The following is an 18,009-nucleotide window of genomic DNA, read 5'->3' as shown; positions in this document are numbered from 1 at the left end:
TGTTCGATCATCACAAAAACCAAAAAAAGAAAAAAAAAGTGAAAATAGATTTAGTTTAGTTTCCTTGCTTACACATTAGGATGGTTTGATGCTCTTTACTTCTGTAACTTAGATAATAGCATTAGGTTAGCATTGATTTAGAAATTCTTCTTAGCATATCTATTTAAATGGTTAATTAGGATATTGTGTGATTTAGCATTGCATGTTGTTTTCTTTATTACTGCAGTAGAGTAGCTCTCTTAGAATATATTTTCTCTTCTTCCATCAAAGAATTAAGCTTCTTCTGACTCTATAGAAGTTTGGCTTGGAACCCCTGGGGTCTCTCGCCAGATGAACAATGACAACAGGCAGGACCTTCACTTTTACTTGTGCATATAGCACTGTCACCTCCAAGTTTGTACAAACCCCATGTTGATAAGTAAAGCTGGTAGCCCGAGAGTTGCAACATCCTTGCTGCAATACTAGCGCTCATCACTTTTTGGCACCGTTGCTGGGGAGGTGTCTGAGTAGAATGTGATTACTACTTTCTTTTCTTCTATTTCTAGTCTTTAATTTTCTACCACTAGTTTATTTCTGCAAAAGTAATCTAGTAGCTTCCTTTCTTTCAGTTGTCATTATCTGCTTTCCTTTCCATTCTGCAAGTAGAATTTCAATATAGCAAGTAACTTTTCTTTCTTTCAATAGTTTTCATTCAATCAACAATTTCATTTCTGCAAAGTACTTTCTGTTGGGTTGTGTTGTATTCTTTCCACGACTAGCCCACGTAGTTAACCGGGGGGGTTAGAAAGGGGGCGAAGTCCCCCTTTCGTTGTGCCGATTGCGTAGGTGGGGGGAGTCACAACGGGTTTGAGGGGTGCAGGTAACCCCACTGTATGGGGTCCAGGCAGCACCCCAGAAAATTTTGATTTTGGACCCTATATTAGGTTGGGTAGACCTACTTATGGTTTTGTGCATGTTTTTCGCACATGGTTTTGGACGCAATGGTTTTTGGTCCATGGTTTTGGACGCGATGGTTTTTGGTCCATGGTTTTTTACTCGATGGTTTTCGGTCCATGGTATTGGATGCTTCGGCATGTATAAATATGTATTGTAACATTGAAAGGAACATAATGAAAAATCAAGCTGGTAGTCCCGGTTTTGGGATCTAGGGGAAAATATCTGTATATATGTGTTTTTATGTGTTATGCTTTCGCATTGTTTATTTTTTATGTTTTAGAATTCGTATGCAGGTAATTTCTATATAGGGTTAAAACCTACATTTGGTATCATAGTTGTTTTGGCTTCAAGGGGACACCTTTGTTGCTGAGGGGTTTCGCTCGGGCCCGTGGTAAACCCTATTCAGTGGGAGATCTGTGGGATCGATTCTAGTGGTGAAAGAAGATGGCGAGCAGTGGAAAGATAGAGATTGAGAAATTTAATGGTCAGAGTTTTGAGTTATGGAAACTCAAGATGGAGGATCTGTTCGTGGATAAAGACCAGTGGATCACGGTAGATCTAGGTACTAAACCAATGAGAGTGTCCGATGAAGAATGGAAGAAGTTGGATCGGAAGGCAAAGAGCATAATACGATTGTGCGTCTCAGATTCAGTATTTCTAGATGTATCAGGGGAATCTACGGTGAAGGCTTTGTGGGACAAGTTAGGGACTTTATACCAATCTAAGTCTCTGGACCCTGGTGAATAAATTGTTCCTATGAAAAAAGTTGTAAAACCTGAGGATGAAAGATGGAGACTCGGTGACAGAGCATATGAACGCATTTAATACTATGGTAAGTCAATTATCATCTGTTGATATTAAAATTTCAGATGAAGATAAGTGCATCAATTTGTTGTGTAGCAATGCAACTGCCTTGCAGTTTGATGAAATAGTCTCATCCTTTCTAACGGAGGAAATGAGACGGAAAAATATGGAGCAAGAATGGTGATGCCTCATCTGTATGAGGATGGTCCCAGAACAGAAATAAAAATAAGTCATCGAGTGGGAGGTCTAAATCTAGAGGGAGATCTAAATCTCCAGGAAATCCTGTAAAGGTGGTGTGCTGGAAATGCGGAAAGGAAGGGCACTACAAAAGGGACTGTAAATATAAAGCTCCTAATAAAGGAAAGGGATCTGATGAAGCTCCTTTTGTAGAGGTGAAAACCACCTCAGATGAAGGTTGGGATGTTTACTTGGCTTCTTCAAGTACACATGTATATCACGAGGCATGGTTGATTGACTCAGGTGCATCCTTTCACTTCACTCCCCATAGAGAGTGGTTCTGCAAGTATGAGAGATATGATGGTGGTGATGTCTTCTTGGAGGATGACAAGGAGGCTAGAATCATTGGTCACGGAAAAGTAAAGTTGAAGTTGCAAGGTGGAAGGGTTAAAACACTTCTAGGTGTTTTGCATATTCCTGCATTAGCTAGAAATTTGATTTTTGTAACCAAGCTGGATGATGCAGGTGTAAAAATAGTGTTCGAGAAGGATACCTGCAAGATGGTTCAGGGGCACTAGTATTGATGCGGGGAGTTTGAATTTGTACTCTGTACAAGCTGCAAGGTAGCACTGTTGTTGATGGGTGCAATAGCTATGTGGTTCCTGAAAGTGGAGCAAAAAATCTAGTGGTCTCTAGAGAGAATACCATGCTATGGCATCAAAGGCTTAGACATATTGGAGAGAAGTGCCTTCAAATACTTCATGGTAAAGGTATGAGTAATAGCTCTCTAGATTTTGATTTATATTAAAATTGTGTATATGGGAAGAAGAATTGGGTGAGTTTCCCCTCTATGGTAAGAGGGCGAAACAGATATTAGAGCTTGTGCACAGTGATGTGTTTGGACCTGTGAAGGTTCCATCACTAGGTACGTCTGTGTACTATGTATCCTTTATAGATGACTTCTCAAGGAATACATGGATATATTTCCTTAAGAAGAAATCTGAAGTCTTTGACAGGTTTAAAGAATTTAAGGCTCTAGTGGAAAACCAGACAGAGAAGAAGATAAAGGTGCCGAGGACAGATAACGGTGGAGATTTTTGCAGTAAGGAATTTGAAGAATTCTGTAAGAAGTGTGGTATAGCATGGAAGAAGTCTACTCCATACAGACCTGAGAAAAATGGAGTTGCAGAAAGAATGAACAAGACATTGATGGAAAGGGCAAGAAGCAAGCTTAGTGGTGTCGAGTTAGGACAGGAATTCTGGGCAGAGGCGGTGGAGACAACATGTTACCTGGTCAACAGATCACCTTCATCAGCGTTGGAGGATAAGACTCCACAAGAGGTATGGACTGGTAAGAAACTCTCTCTTTCACATCTGAGGGTATTTGGATGTGATTCATATGTACATGTTCCAAAGGAGAAACGAACCAAGTTGGATAGTAAATCTGAAAAGTGCATCTTTATTGGCTATAAGGATGGTTCAAAGGGTTATAAGCTTTGGAACCCAGTAACAAGGAATGTTGTGTACAACCAAGATGCGGTGTTCAGATAGGTAAAAGATGTTATTAATCATGAAGTCCAACCAAAGGAACCTGAGAAGATAGAGTTTGAGCTAAAGGAAGAAGAATCACACTCTACAGCAGAGGAGGAATTAGAAGATGAAGAGCCACAAACTCTAGGTGTGAGAAGATCAGTTCAAGAAAGAAGGCAACCAAAAAGCTATAGTCCATCTGCTTTCTGTTAAAATTTTGCTTTATTTATTACTGATGATGATCCTAGAACTATGAAGGAAGTAGTAGATTCAGAGGATGGAAAACTCTAGAAAGAGGCCATGTTTGATGAAATGGAATCTTTGGACAAAAATGAGGCTTGCGATCTGGTGGAGTTTCTGGCTGAAAGGAAACCCATTGGCAGCAAATGGGTGTTCAAGAAGAAGATAAATGCAAAAGGAAAGGAGGAGAAATACAAAGCTCGGTTGGTAGCAAAAGGTTATTCCCAAGTGCCGGGAATTGATTTTGTTGATATTTTTTCTCTTGTTGCGAAGGTAACTTCTAATGAGCCCCGAATTGGGTAACTTATTGGGCTCATTTTGCCTAATTGTCCTTGTTCAATCCTCCATTTTTCATAGATTATGCATGTTTTTCTAGTATGTTTATGTTATTTGAACGAATAAGGGTGGTCACTCTACCAAGGAGGCTAATACGTGGTCATTTCAGGTTTTTTGGACAAATTTTGGAGCAAAACCAAGCAATTATGGCCCAGGTGACAGCCAAGCTTGAGGTGAGGATTCGTAGGGAGGTTTTATGTGGCATTAAATGGCCCTTCCTCGAAATATCCACCCTCAACTCCGAGCTCAACAGGCCACCAAAACAAGTTCTAAAGGCAGCCAAGTAGCTTTGGGAAGAGTGACTGTTTACTAGTAGTTGGAATAGTCGAGTCCCTTGAATCTAGGAAGGCTGCTAGGCCCCTCGTATTATATAAATAAGAATGCCTCAGCCTTCGTATTTTACTTTTGGAACTGTTGGTATTTTCACTATAGTGCTGTCCTTTCTTCATCTCGTTTTTCTTAGCTACTGTTGTACAACTTTCTTGTGATGATTATTTTTGAGTAATGAGAAGCAGATTTACTTGGCATCAAATTTGAGTTCTTTATAGGAGCCTGCAGCTCTTGGGGTTGGGCCCAACCTGAGTGCTAAGGCCTCCTTTATGTATTGTTATTTGTCCTTTATGTATTTGCAAAATAATTTATGTTAAGTAGATTACATCTTGCTGATTAACTAGGTCACTGTTAATGGTTAGAAAGATTGTTGATGCTTAGATTTAGTTGACAGGTTGTTAATATGGAAAAGCTTCAAAAAAGGGCCGTCAAACATCTCTGGTTTTACCTCTCCCTCAGTGGGATCAAGAGTTGGGATCAAGGTGACCTTGCTGCCCACAAAAACATTGATTTTTCTTTGCCATGCAATCACTAGTGTTTGATTTTCATTTGTAGAAGTTGGTTACAGGTTCAGACTTTTGCTTGCTTAGTTGCATGAGTTAGTATACATGGTTTCATTGCAGTTCAAACTTCTGTTCATTCTTTTTACTGACAGCTAGATCAGATTAGGTCAACGTAACTAGGTTTTTGATTTTACAAGTCTTCATCGGTTCAGTTGGAAAAATGACTTGCAAAGCACCTGTACCACTTCTCTACCTGCCCATACTCCATCAAACCCATCTGCTCCATTCCTCAACTCAGCTTCTAGCCTTACGTTTTCCATTTGCTCACATAACCCTAGTTTTTGTGCATCATTGCTTCAATCCTCCTTGAACAAATCCAGCCATCTACATCCGTCCTCAACTCCATCAGCCAAGTCCTAGACCACCTCCAGCCCTTATCTTACCTCCATACCCACTACTTCATCTTTCTTCATCCATCCATTCTCCAAAATCCCATTTCTAAACATCCTGTAGAAAAGTTATAGACATCCTGTAGAAAATTATAGACATCCTATAGAACCCCTATAGACTTCCTATAGAAGCTCACGAATGAGGTTTCTTGATAGCCAAACTCTGTGAAACTCTCTGTAAGGGTACTAGGGACCCCTTAGGCCCTATCTGAACCTTCCTGACCTCATCCAAGTATTTCCTCTCACCAATCCACCTCTGCACAGTCAAAACGGTCAAATCGCATGCATGATAATTCTGGAAACTTATCCAAAAATACAAAAAGATGTTTTTTTTCAGATGTTACTGTAGAAGTAGCTTAGATACATGTATTTACCTTCCTATAAGTCAACGGAATTTCTTTCAGTAGCTTGCATCCTCTTTCTTGCATCGGTAGGGATAGCTGGTAAAATTAGGGTTTGCTAGGGTTACGTTTCCTTTCAGCTTTCCAGTTTCTTTTTGCAAGTAGATCAGCCTTCTTTGAGTTAGCTTTCATCCATCAGTTAAAAAGCTTCTTCTCAGAGCTCATAGAAGTTGGCTTAAGCCCCTAGCAGACTTGTGCCAGCTGACCAAGTGACAGCTGCAGCAAGAGCTAGTACTTGTGCATACAGCACCGTCGCTTCCAAGTTTGTTACGAACTACCGGGTTGATAAAAGTAAAGAAGGGAGTCCCAAGAGTTGCAACATTATTGCTGCAATACTGGAGCTCACCAACTTCTATTAGATTACTTTTATTTGTTTTTGTTGCTTTTGATTTTGAGGTAGAATACATGGATGTGAAGACAACATTTCTTCATGGGGATCTGGAAGAAGAGATCTACATGAAGCAAACTAAAGGCTTTGCGGTGAAGGGTAAGAAAGAACTGGTATGCAAGTTAACGAAGTCTCTGTATGGGTTAAAACAGTCACCAAGGATGTGGTATCAGAAATTTCATACATTTTTGGGACTTGGCTTCACCAGAAGCAAATCAGATCACTGTGTGTATTTTAAATTAATTGGTGACCGTGTTATTTATCTGGTCTTGTATGTGGATGATATGTTGCTGGTTGGAAATGAGAAAGAAATTATCAAGGATTTGAAGACCCAGTTGTCCTCCAAATTCGATATGAAAGATCTTGGTGTTGCAAACTATATTTTAGGCATGGAAATTAAAAGAGATCGGACAACGAGGAAGCTCTGGTTAAACCAAAGGAAGTATGTCAAGACATTATTGTAAAGGTTTAATATGCAGGATAGTAAACCGGTGAAGGTTCCTATTCCTGTAGGTGTAAAGTTATCTACTGAATAGTGTCCCAAGACACAAGAAGAGGAAGAGGACATGTCTCACATTCCATATGCAAGTGCAATCGGTAGCCTGATGTATGCAATGGTTTGTACTAGAACAGACATTGCACATGCAGTGGGAGTATTGAACAAGTTTATGTCAAAAACAAGGAAGAAGCACTGGACAACAGTGAAGCGGATTTTCAGGTATTTGTGTGGCACTAGTGATTATGGTTTGTGCTACCAAGGAAGACTAGGATTGGATAGAGTGTTGGATATTCGTGGCTTTGTTGATGCAGACTGGGCTAGAGATCTAGATCAGAGAAGATCTACAAGTGGGTATGTGTTTAACCTATTTGGAGGTGCAGTGAGTTGGATGAGTAAGAAGCAATCTGTAGTGGCACTATCAACTACAGAGGCAGAATACATGACAGCCACTCATGCAAGCAAGGAAGCAGATTGGTTGCAGAGGCTGTGTTCAAGTATGGGGTTAGTATAGGGAGCTATAAGGATAGACTGTGACAGCCAAAGTACAATTTTCTTGGAAAATAACCCTGCATATCATTCAAAGACAAAGCACATTAACGTTTAGTATCACTTTGTGAGGGATATGATAGAAGACAAAAAGGTGTTGCTAGTAAAGGTGTACACTTTGAAGAATATTGCAGATGCATTGACAAAAACTATGAGCTCTAAGAAGTTCTCTTGATGTAGAGAAATAATGGGCATTGCAGGGCTAGATAAATGAATAAGCTCTCTTTTGGCCACCTGTGGAAAGAAAACAACAAGTGGGAGAATGTTGGGTTGTGTTATATTCTTTCCATGACTAGCCCACGTAGTTAACTGGGGGGTTAGAAAGGGGGCGAAGCCCCCCCTTCATTGCGCCAATTGTGTAGGTGGGGGAGTCACAGGGGGTTTGAGGGGTGCAGGTAACCCCACTATATGGGGTCCGGGGTAGCGCCCCGGAAAATTTTGGTTTTGGACCCTATATTAGGTTGGGCAGACCTACCTATGGTTTTGTGCATGTTTTTTGCACATGGTTTTGTACACGATGGTTTTTGGTCCATGGTTTTGGAGGCAATGGTTTTCGGTCAATGGTATTGGATGCTTCGGCATGTATAAATATGTATTGTAACATTGAAAGGTACATAATTAAAAATCAAGCTAGTCGTCCCAGTTTTTGGATCCAGGGGAAAATCTCTGTGTCTATGTGTTTTTATGTGTTATGCTCTCGCATTGTTTATTTTCTATGTTTTAGAATTCGTATGCAGGTAATTTCTGTATGGGGTTAAAATCTACACTTTCCAACTAAAAAACCTTAGAAAAACCAACCCAAGAACATTTTCTTTCATGCCTCGTAGGAATAGGGACATTTTAGGGAAATTCTTGCCAACTACCCCCACTGCATCCAACAGCCAACCTTCTCTCTTCTTCGGTGGCTGTGAATTGCAGGAACTTTTAGGTGAGAAACCTGACATATTTGAAGAACCTACAGGGGAAGAAGAAGAAGAGGAACCCATTCCTACTGAACCAATGGCTGAAAACTGAAATGACAGAGGAAATAGAGAGAGAATTGAGGGTGCCTTCCCCATCAGGGAAACTAATGGGGACACTAAGATGAAGAATATAAGCCCCTCTGCTCTACCTCATTTCCATGGCCTGACCACAGAGGACCCTGAAACTTTCCTATTTGAGTTTGTTGTTATATGCTGAACCTATGACTATACATATGATGAGAAAAAGTTAAAACTATTTCCATCTACCCTCAAGGATGCAGCATTGCGCTGGTTCATGGGTTTACCTAGAGATAGCATCACAACTTGGGCTTAGATGTAGCAGGCTTTTAACAACAAATATATGGACTAATTTAGGTCAAAGGATACTAAAGAAGAGATTTTCACGATGACCATGGGCCAAGATGAATCCTTAGAAGACTATGAAGAAAGATTCAAGCTCAGTTGTAAAAGGGCCAGGTGCACACTTGACCGTGAGTCACTAAAGTTGGTCCTTCTTAGAGGAGTAAGGGAAGATCTTCTGGATACCTTACACTTGTTAGTAGGAGGGGATATCTACCCATTACCCTATGAGGATATCAAGACTATCTTTAGAAACCATTCTAGGGTAGCTAGGAAAAGGGGTAGGAGTAGTCAACCTATAGACAATACATCATCTTCCAACTCATCCATCAAGGGTGAAATTGGAAATATGTTGGAAGATTTCAAAAGTGAGATGCTACAAACCCTTGCCTTGCAATTGGACACCACAAATATCAAAAGGAAGCAAGAGGAAGCAGAGAGAGCCTTGGCCATCTTTTGTCCTAGATGCACCAGGAGGCATCCCAGGAACGAATGTCCATTGAACTGCATTGAGATTTGCTCGGTCTGTGAAGAAAACCACTCCACAGACAAGTGCCCTTCTTTACCCGGACTTAAAGCTATATATCAAGAAGCTAAAGGGGTCACTGAGTAGCTTTGCTACATCAACCAAAGGAGACCTCCTAGGCCTAGACCATACCAACAGGGTATGCAAGGGTCATCCCATGCATATTTGATTCGAAATGGATAATAAATCAAGGAGAAAAGGTATTACATACTCATGTGCAAGAATGCCTATATTATTTAGTGCAACGGATCAAAAATATTGCGAGTAATATAGACAATTAACAGTAAGAAAACATAACAGACACACACATCAACACATCAAATAATCAAGGAGTTCACAAGAATTCCTGGCTATGTCTCCTAGTCTAGCTTTCAGTGTTTACCTCTATATTAAGTCTTTAAGAACAAATTATTACAAGAGTGAGCTCAAAAAGAGAGTCTCAACCAACGGTGACATCAAAGAGGGATCTGGTCGAAAACCTTGAGTCTAAAAGAGTGAACAGACTCTCCCTCTATCCTGTTCCTCTATTCAATTTGCCTTAATCTGACCAACTGACTGTCTTTCTGTGATTGTCTTCAACTGACTTCTCTCGTCCCCTCTTTGTCTGCCATAGAGTGGTTTTTAAGCCTCTTGGCCCTGTCCGTTCGCCTTCCCTCTTCAGGCTCTCTGGCTCCTGGCCGCTGTCCCTTCATCTCCTTCTTGAGCGTTTAAAAAATCATTGTAAATGCTTGAATCAGCAAGGCCACCTGTTTGTAATGGAAAGGACCATTGGCGTGGGTGAAATCCCCAGCAATACGTTTCTCATTCAAAAACGGAAATACACTAAAGCACAGAAAAACTCGACAAAACGCCGCATATCGGATTTCAAATTTTATAGTGCTGCATATATAACCCTGTCAGGTCTGTAAAACAGCTCGTTCATCGTCCATCGTCCGATTAGTGATCGATAATCCATGGCTGATGATCATTTCAAGTAGCCCATTTTCACGGAGATTACCCGCCCGAAAAAGCGATTTTTTCTCTCCTGCAGTGTGCTACATGTTAGTCGGTGTATGGAATCGAGCAGAGCCTCTCCAATACCACTTACTGCCTGAAGTCCGCTCGAAATACCGTTTACCACGAAACTCAAATTATATAAATTCATATTTATAAATCTTTTGAGTCTGTGCATATCGCGTAGTCTTCGAGTCATTTCCCTTTGTTGTGTTGTGATGCGATAAGTAGCATATCGTATATCGCATGGTCTTCGGGCTTGCGGTTTGGGCCTTTCCTCGTTGGAATCTATGATGCGATAATGTAATCTCTGTCGTTGATCTATGCACTCAATCAATGGTCCATGATGTTTCACTATGTCACAGTCACATTTCCCATAAGGTTGCCTCCAATACACTCCGCTGGCTTGCTCCGATGCGATATCCCGATTTAATCCAGGCCATTTATTTGGTCGATCCGATGGCTCTGGTGCAACGTTACTTCAACCTTTTCTTTACTTGGGTTTCTGCCATTCTTTATTATTTTCCTTTGCGATAGTATTTTCCAATAGTTAACATATATGAAGACTTAGACTTAGAGGTTTGATACCAGATCCATTTTGGATCAATATTACAACCCCAACCAAACCACAGCTATACCTTCTTGGGGACCCCTACTCATCCTTCCTGGTTTACACACCCTCCTTGGTACTATTCATCTTAGTATCATTCCCAGCTAGCCAACCAGCCATTTCAACCTTATGTTCCGCCACAACCTCAGTGGAATACCACACTCCAGGGGTGGAGGCCCCAATACAACAATGCTCCCGCTCTATTGCCTCCACAACCTAACCAACCACAACTCCTACACTCTGCTCCACCCAAGCAACCCCAAATGCCTACCCAGCCAAATCCGAATCCAAACAATGGGCAAGCTCAACAAGTATACAGTGGAGAGACATCATACCTAGCTTATGTTGTAGAAATCTAGGAGATCAATCTAAGATCTAGGAGAATTCTCCCAGATAACCAACCTCCCTCTCCACATAGGGAGGTCGAGGAAGAAAGAGAGGAAAATAATTTTAAATTAAATCGACCCTTTCCTGAGAGATTAGCCCAACCACTCCAACCTACCCCAGAAGAAACTGAACTTTTGGGAGAATTGAAAAATCTGTGTGTTATAGACATTTTTGTGCCTTACAACATTGAGCATGAAATGTCCATAATCTAAGGGATCCAAAGTCCCTAAACATGTTGTTCCTACCCCTAGAGGAACAAGGCTAACAAACCACAGCAATTCACAGAAGTTCTCCACCAGAAACTGCTCAAAAACAAGTCAATTCAGGATCAATTCAGTGGCTCCACTAGCTGTCTGCGCTGAAATGCAAACTCTGCACTGGCTACCTGCACTGCAACGCAGGTAGAAGCACTACCAGGGTGCGTTGATCAAGAGTTGACATGTGGCAAGTTCATTCCAAGAGGTGTCAAGACCCAGGAAGCTTCCAGAATCTTCCTCAATGACACTTGCCTCAGTGAATTCGACTAGTGATGAGTAAGAGGCTCTCAAACTCCAAGTGGAAGCAAGAACCTCCAAGTGGAATCAAGAACTGACAGAGGGAGAGGACACTAGTCAGATCTCAAGCTGACTCATCCTGTCTCCAAACATCTATATATGGATCTCTCCTCCATGAGATCTAGAGGCTGGAATTTTGTTATTGCAAAGAATTGTTGTTGGTTTGAGACTGGAATCATTGGGTGCTTAATGCTTTGAAGGGAGGTGAAGATAGGAATTCCATTTGCTGGGAAGGAGATGCTGGATTGGAGCCTTCTTCGTTGTATCTCTTCCTGAACCTTGTTATTCATCAATAAAGCTATCTTGGTTTCTCCTATATACTGGTGTATCTTTGATGTATGATTGCATTAGTATGTTTAGTTTATTTCTAATCCTGAACTAGTTATGAATATGAATCCATGTCTTTGTGTAGTGTTCTCTTCTTGTGATCTTGCAGAGACCTGTTGAAGCTGGGCGAGCGAGAAGGCAAGTAGCTGAGAACTCTCCAAGAGAAGAGAAACTGGATTGAGGGACAAACGGAAGACACCAGTTAGTCCATCCATCTCTCTTCATTCTTAATTCATAAAGGAAGAATACTAGAATATCTGTCTCTGTTTGTTGCTAAGGCACTGTCACACCTTAGGTGGATAGGATCGTCCTGCATAGGCATTTTTCCCCACAACAAATTGGCGACTCCACTGGGGAGATCTGTTTAGTCATTTTATTTGTGTCTCTATCATTGTTTGTTTCATAGACTCAACATCAACAATCGAACTGCATCTGCTCTTCTCAGATGCAAAGTAGACAGTTGTTGCTTTGATCCAATCACTGGATTTGTCTATGATCTGAACAATGGACTCAAAAATGATTTGATGATCCTTTATGATAGATCTTAGTACTCCCTCAAAGCATCCCTTTGATTGTACCTTGCTTGTTGCTTTTATTTGGCCTGAAACCGTAGATTAATCAGCAAACTGTGACCCAGAACCCAGTGAGAAACTCTCGTTTCTCCTTCAGCGCGAACCCTGTGAAGAGGTTCTGCATTTCAACGCAGGTCCCGTGAAGGCTACCTGCGCTGAATGTCAAAACCCCTGTGTTGAGGTTGCGCTGATCCAGTTAGGCCTTGTGCAGCTGGGGTTCTCTGCTCTGTTTTGCCCTGTTTTGATCTCTGTTTTTTGCAGCCTGTAACCAGCATAGGTACCAGTCTGATAAATCCTTTTCTATGCTTAAATTCTGCCTCCTTTTGTACAAAAAGACTGTGAGTGTTTTTATGTGTTTGTGGCGTCATTTACAGTTTTCCTTTGCAAGAGTGAAATAATCATCCTGTAGCCCTTGATTCAGATCTGTTGATTGTGATCTTAGGAGAGAGTTCATTGGCTGTTTACAGTTGATTATACATTTACTTTTGCTTTTGGTTTGAGTTTGTCTCTTTTAAGTGTCGAAACAAGTGTTCATTTCGAAAAGTCGTAAAGTGTTGTATTCTCTTCTACCCTTTCTGATTTCGAAAAAGTAAACTTGTTTGTATTTGTCATTTAAAAGCAAATTCAAAGTTGTACAAAAAGCTTTCTTTGTAGGCATCAATACTAAGAAAGCGGAAAACAAACACCTGCATTGTGCATTTGCATCTTGATAGTTTGCATGCTTGATTTAGGAAAAGTGCATTAGAGTGTGCTGATTGCTCTTTGAGAAGGATGGTGTCTTTCTTTTCCCTTGGTAGCTAGGATTTTCATAGTTGAAAAGATATAAAGCTTGCTTATCATCTTTAGACTGCATTTAGGAATTGTATCATACATCTCGTGGTGACACAGAAAGGCAAACTTCTAAAAAGATCAACTTAAAATAAATTGAATGAACTTAACAACGCTTTGCAACATAACGCACAACATAGAGGTCTAGGCTAGAGACGTGTTCCGGCGTCGTAAAACCTGGTTATTGATCGCCTCACTGATGGTTGGGTGATTCCTCCTGAGGGACGATTAGTACCAGTACGGATTGTGCTCCCATGTACCGTCACATATATATTGGGAGACCCATATAGGAATATAACTTTTATCCTTAGGAATCCGTGTCGGCCGCCCTACTGATCGCAATGCACTGAACACAGCATTCAGGAAGATCGACCGCCCGTACCCTAAAAAGTATTCTGCGGTTTTGCGAAAAGTTTGGCACACCCTCTGCCTAGAACTCCAGAGCAGTTCCTTTTGGCCTTTTTCAGACTCTATAACGGAAAAAGTCCATCCGAGCATTTGTCAGTTCGGGCTCATTAAAACATCGAAGGAGACTAGAGTCATCTTTAGCTTTTTCTCGACTCTTTAATATTGAAAAAGCAAGTTGTGTCTAAGCGTCGTTAAAAATTTATTTTAAACGGAACAATCACCCTTTATTCCTGTGTTGATCTTTAGGTTGAAAAAATGGAGCCCACCAACCAAGGAATTCCCCTTGGTGGAAATCCTAGTCCCTTCTCCTCTTGGGGAGATGTTGGTGTGCCCCATATGGCCACATTGTCGCTTCCAGGACTGACAGTTGGCTTGCCGGTCTGGCTCTTTTCAACCAATGTCGTTCAAAACACCACTATTCCTGAACAGTCGAGTCAACAGTTAGACCAGACCAGAGTTGCCCACCAGCCTTCTACTTCATCTAATTCTTCCTCTCCTCCTTCCTCTTCGCTTGATGGAACTGGTAAAACAAAAAACCAAGTTCCTAAGGAGAAGAAGGAAAAGAAGAAGAAAGAGAAGAAGAAGAAGGAGCCAAAAGCGACTGGGGGCAAACAAGTGTCGTCCGACAAAAATCCACACACAGCACTGACTAGGCCTAAATCGCCATGTGTCATATGCAAGGGAGACCACTTCCACAGAGATTGTCCCTGCATCCCTCGGATACTAAGGGACTGGTCTCCCCGTTTGCACAATTCGGTGGCGTCAACCTCTGATAGCCATGTTGATAGCACACCATCAACTAGTGGAAGTGAAGCCATAGGACAGAGAGGGAAAGCTAGATTTCCCTGCAAACTGTGTGAAGGCGACCATGCCATCCACCGTTGTCCCTTCTTAGATGAGGCTAAAAGATTTTTGGAAGATCGCCCGATTTTACGAGTGCAACTTCCTCCTGGATATCAAAAACTCCTGCCAAGTCCTTCACTAGTTGAGAACCCGGCTAGCCCGCTTAGGTGGTCAGCCAAAGCACCTATCACTGAAGATGAACCGTCTGAATCCATACCTGACGAAAGTCAAAAGGTTGAGGCGGCAGTTGACCCGGTTTTGCCTTCAGAGGCTCTATCTTCGAATGATACCATCACAGAGGAGAATAAAGACGACACCGTCCAAATTCTCTTCATCAACACAGACTCCGACGAACACGGGGGCAATGCACCCATTCCTTTATCGCAGGAAGGAAGTTCATCGGAGCGATATCCGGCCGTCTATTCGGTCCCACCACCAAGCAACCTGGTTGTGTCCTTCGACTGGAACCAACTAGGCAGACCCCGGTTGCCAGCAAGCATACCATTCAGAATTATCGTTCAAATATACAGAATGGTAATGGCTGGCACTATCATTGATGAGGGGGCATCTGTGAGTATCCTTTCCTCTATTGCTTGGAAAGCGCTTGGTTCGCCAGCGCTTTTGCCTGAAATGAGAAATCTATCAGGCTTTGATAAAGGAACCAGTCGACCTTTAGGGGTCCTCCCCAATGTGCCCATAACATTGAAAGGGAAGACCATTCAAATGAACATGATGGTCGTTCAAGGACCCTTGGATTATAACCTACTCCTTGGACGAGACTATATATATTTCATGGGAGCCATTGTCTCCTCACTCTTTAGAGTAATGTGTTTTCCGCATGAAGGAAGAGTGGTCAAGCTCGTGGACCAACTTTCATTTCCCGGATCACGCATCGCAAATAGTCATGTACCATCCCTAAATGGTCTCTTCACGCAAGAAGTGTCTCAACCCATGGTCCGTCCTCCTGATGAGTGCGAGTAATCCGGGAGGATATGACTGGAACCCAGGGGGCATGCGTCCTGGTCTGCTTCGGCAGGAAAACTTTGGGTATAGGGTAGGTTTCCGCGGGAGAATATGACTAGTATGTACCCCGTCCGTCTAGGAAGAGGGGTTATTCTAGAATAAGATTCTTTTGTCAAAGTTATGTGAGTTGGCGGGCATCGTCGCTCACCTTTGACTATTTCGGTAGACATTGCCGAGGAGGTGTTTTGTTTGAAAGATTAACGAGACAATCCTTGGGTAACCTGAAAGAGGTAAGCCTCTCTCGGTAAAACAATTGTTTTGACGGAAAAGAAGTAGAGGTAACCTTGAAACTCTATTTTATACCTAGGGGCATGCAAACCTTTCGGAGTGCAAGCAAGGGGCGGCTATTTATTTTTTAAATTTTTAGGACCTCTAACCCTTTAAACTCGTAGGATTAGTCGTTTCCGAACTTGCATAACGGAAGGATGCGGGGCATAGCTTTGTGAGATGAAGCTCCATAAAAAATAGAATCTCAATGAGACACTCTTATCATATGACTGGGTTAATTGAGTAGTTTTAGCACGCAGTTCATGCTCGTTAAAAAATAAACGCAAGATCCGAGCAGTTTTAACGCGGACTTCATGCTCGTTAAAAAATAAACATAAGCAATGAGCAAGTGTTTCCACCAGCGTTTAAGCTCATTTTAAAATAAAAAATGAACCAAATTCCCGGTAAATAACCACTGTGAATGTAACATTATCAGCCATTAAAGCCTTGGTCGTGTTTGCACCGTCACCTCCACTTTTCATTTGGCCGATCGTTCACCTCCATATGATTGTTTACCCATTTTGAGGAACAGCTGCGAAGAGTGATTTCACTAGCCATCCTTGTGACACTGCCGTGATTGGAAAATTCCAACCTGTACCTGGAATCAGCTGCTAACCCATTTTATCACTCGTTCCTCAAAAGACGAGTCTTGTTTAAGCTCTTTTCAACTAACTCGTAAAATATGAAAAGATTGCCGAGTCCCTGGCCTTCCAGCTCATTAAAGGGACAGGAAGTGCTATCCCTCCTCTAGATTTTAATCTTTTTGGACCTGAGGGATTATTGCACAAAAAGATCGAGCGCTTGTTTTGTTCGGCTCGTTAAAACTATTGAAAAATCATCCCTTCAGTATTGTTTTATACTTTTTCGGACTTAAGGGATTAGATGACGAAAAAGGACTTTTCGAGTTAACTTTATGTACCTTTTCAGACTCTCTAAAAATGAAAAGGACCGAGTTATCCTTGTTGTTAGACTCGTTAAAATCATTAAATAGTGACAAACTTGTCTTTAGACGAGAACGAGTTTCACTATCGCTAGGCTCGTTAAAACATAGCGATGGGCTTGCCCGAAGGGCAGGTTATAGAACAAGCATATGTTATCCTCCTCAAGCTTGACAAAAATAAAGAGGTACTGGTCAGCAATGACTGGGGAAAAATTGGGAGAAACTCAAGAAAACTTTGATGGTAGCAGGTCGCTCTTGAACATGACACTTTTCCTCCGTAGCACAATCGGGTTGGGTCATTTCATTCACCGGTCACATCACCATGGTCTCGCCATACCATCCATATTTGGGGTAATGCTACCGATCCATCGCATCAGTGTCGCTATATGTTCAAGAGAAGTCGTTCAGAAAAGTCAACCGTGTCCCATCCACTGCCATACATTATCCTTCATCCTTTCATGACCGCCACTCTGAATCATATGTCACAGATCGTTTTCACCTCCATCAAAATCATTAGTTCCGTTCCATGTCACTGATGTGGGATTCATTAAGGCCCTCCTTTGACGGATCGCTTCTTGTCGACATCAGTTCATTATCCAAGAAGTTGATCTAGGAACAACCCCTTCAGTACTTTGAAGCTTGCATGCCTCAATGGCAAGTTTCTCACTTCCGGCGACAGGTATACATCAATGACCTTCGACCGAAAGATTTTGCATGGTGTTCGACGCCAAGTCCTTTATTCACACCACGTGAATTGTACTGTAGTACCTTGAGGGTCATTATCATTATCGGTGATTCCTCTCGTGCTTGTTAACGGTTTACCTCATTGACCGGTAATGAAGCGATGTCTTTCCATGTTCGACTTCAAAACATTTCTCACATGGATCGACTTGTACTTAGAGTGAAGATCGAATGAGTTTGAAGACCCCGGATCTAGTTTCATCCATCCGGGCTGCGATATATATTCAGGAAAGATAAAGACATTGACATGTACATCATTGCAGTAGATAATCATCCTATCCAAAGGATGATAATTTCATCAAAATTATCAGTCTACCCTCAGACGATTGTCTGTTCTATGTACAGAAAAATGAATTTATAAAGCTGAGCATGGGAATGACCGCCTCAGCTAGATCATGAAAGCAGTATGAAAAGTAATGTATTGTATTGTATTTTATTACAGGTCTCCTCCCAACATTGGATGAACTTCAGACCCTCCTAGATAAAGCATTTCACCCGATAAACGGCCTCATACTTTAGGGGGCAACTG

The sequence above is a fragment of the Pinus tabuliformis genome, chromosome 1_1 (genome assembly GCF_031772625.1).
Source record: "Pinus tabuliformis cultivar Carrire ecotype Pingquan chromosome 1_1, CPIR1, whole genome shotgun sequence".
Taxonomy (NCBI): domain Eukaryota; kingdom Viridiplantae; phylum Streptophyta; class Pinopsida; order Pinales; family Pinaceae; genus Pinus; species Pinus tabuliformis.
This window is presented reverse-complemented; position numbering follows the sequence as displayed.